Source organism: Scylla paramamosain, chromosome 13 (assembly GCF_035594125.1).
Source record: "Scylla paramamosain isolate STU-SP2022 chromosome 13, ASM3559412v1, whole genome shotgun sequence".
In the NCBI taxonomy this organism is placed as follows: domain Eukaryota; kingdom Metazoa; phylum Arthropoda; class Malacostraca; order Decapoda; family Portunidae; genus Scylla; species Scylla paramamosain.
The window spans coordinates 8134104-8136765 of NC_087163.1; positions in this window are offsets into that span (position 1 = coordinate 8134104).

The following is a 2662-nucleotide window of genomic DNA, read 5'->3' on the forward strand; positions in this document are numbered from 1 at the left end:
GAGCTACACTGTTATGACACTGGAAACTGTTACCCTTCAAGGACTAAACACTGCTATGACCAAGAGTCATAGTTGGGAGCCTACACTTCCTGCTTGAGCAATTTCTGGGCGGCCAAGTAGCACCTCACCTTCGCTACAATTGGTGACCCCGGAGTGACGGAGTGAGCAGCCAAGTCCACCCTGCTGCTATCCTCCAACCACCTGGCCAAGGCGACGCGGTCGGCTACGGGCGGATCTTCCGGCAGCTGCCCCTTCGCCGGTGTCGCCGCCTCCAGCAGCAGACCCCGGCCGCCGCCTCCAGCCGCCCGTATGCCGCCCCCCGCTGCCCGGCCGCCCTCACGGCGCCCCACCCCACGGCACTCTCCAGCTGGCCCTCGCCACTGGCCAGCAGTCTCTCCCAGTCGCGGACGCTCCTCCACGTAACTTCTGCCGGCCCCTCCAGTTTCCTGCTGTTACCTGGAGCCCTCCCACTGGCCTCGTCCCGCCTCCATCTACAGCTCTTCATTGGGGATTACCTACGGTCCATCGCCCAGGATTAACACTGTCATCCGTGGATTACTTACAGTGCGGTGCCAAGGATAACGTACAGTTCGTTCAGTGGTGAGTGCAGTGCCAAGGATAACGTACAGTTCGTTCAGTGGTGAGTGAAGTGACATTGCCCCAATTCGGCATCTCTCACCGCTGTGGCACCCGGTCACACCGGCGCCTCACGCCTTCACTCCTCACCGCTGTGGCTCTCGGACTTTCCGGCGCCTGTAGTGTACTTTACACAGTCACGTGGTGGTCCACTCAGCACAATGCCTGATGACGTCGACTCCGTAGCCTTCAGTGCTCCTCCGTTCATCAGCCAGGACCCTTCCACGTGGTTCTCCATCCTGGAATGTAACTTCAAGGCTTCCAAGATAACAGTAAGTCTAACCAAGTTCGTGAAGGCCTCTACAGTACTACCAGCTGACGTTCTTTCACAAGTTGCTGATGTCGTCAGTGCTGCCAGCACTTCTGCTTCGCCCTATGAAGACCTCAAAGCTGCTGTTCTGCAACTCCTACAATCTACAGTGTCGAGGCGCCTCCAGGAGCTTCTGTCACAAGAAGAACTTGGTAGTGAAAAGCCCACAGACCTTCTTCGCCGCATGAAGAAGCTGCTTGGCGACAAGTACACCTCCTTCGACAAGGAACTCTTCTTACAGCTGTTCTACCAACGCCTGCCTCCTGACACTCAACGCTGCCTCTTCACTGTCAAGAACAAGCTCTCAGTAGACGAGCTTGCCACTCTCGCCGATGAATTCATGGCTACCCTTCCACAAGGTCAACCAGCTGCAGTAGCCTCCATCTCAGCAGAAGACAGTACCAAGCAACTTGTTGAGCTCGTCTCACAGCTTAGACTTGAAGTGAGAGATCTTCGGAGAGAGCTCAGAGAACGCTCATGCTCATGTTCGCGTTCTTCCTCCAGACACCACTTCCGGCGCCGCCAGCGTTCTAAGAGTAAGACGCCGGAGACTTCTAGTTTCTGCTACTACCATGAAGAGTTCGGGAAAGACGCAAGAAACTGTAAGGCTCCCTGTACCTTCGCCAAGTCTTTAAACCCCAACAGCGAGCACTAGCGGCGCATAGTGTTCGCGACACCTCGTCTGCGCTACTGAAGTTGTATGACCCTCTCTCCCGGACCAAGTTCCTCATCGACTCTGGTGCAGACGTCAGTATTCTCCCTCCCCCTGGTGTAAACCGGACGTTGCCTCCCCTCCTTCACCTTCACGCCGCCAATGGTACGGAGATTCCTGTGTACAAGCGACGCACCTTGCAACTTCACCTGAACCTCCGCCGTACCTTCGAGTGGACGTTCTACGTAGCAGCTGTCACGCAACCAATTCTAGGTGCTGACTTCCTCCGACACTTCGGTCTCCTAGTGGACATCAAGGGTCGTAAGCTACTCGATCTCTCACCTCAGTCACAACAAAGGGACAGGTCACTCATGGTGAGAGCACACAGATCTCCCTCGTCAAGGCAGACCACCAGTTCTCCTCCCTGCTGAAGTCCTTCCCTACGCTGACGCAGCCGTACTCAGCCAGCAAGCCGGTCACACACCACGTCTCGCACCACATCGAGACCAAGGGACCTCCTACCCACGCCAAGGCCCGCCGCCTAGCTCCAGAGCGCGCCAGACAAGCCAAGGCAGAGTTCGAGTCCCTCATTCAGCAAGGCATCATACGGCCCAGCTCCAGCAACTGGTCTTCCGCTCTCCACATCGTGCCTAAGAAAAATGGCGAACTACGACTATGTGGAGACTACCGCGCTCTCAACTCGCGCACCGTCGAGGACAGGTACCCAGTGCCTAACATCCAGGAGTTCTCTTTTCAGCTCTCCGGATGCACCTACTTCTCGAGGATCGACCTTGTGAAAGCTTTTCACCACATCCCCGTCCATCCAGCGGACATTCCGAAGACTGCTCTCATCACACCCTTCGGATTGTTCGAGTACGTCAGGATGCCCTTTGGTTTGAGGAATGCCGCTCAAACCTTCCAACGCTTCATTGACGAAGTCCTTCGAGGTCTCCCCTTCTGCTTCGCGTACATCGACGACCTCCTCATCGCCAGCCCTGACGCAGAGACGCACCACCAGCACCTCCAGCAAGTACTCACCCGTTTGCAAGACTACGGGGTGCAAG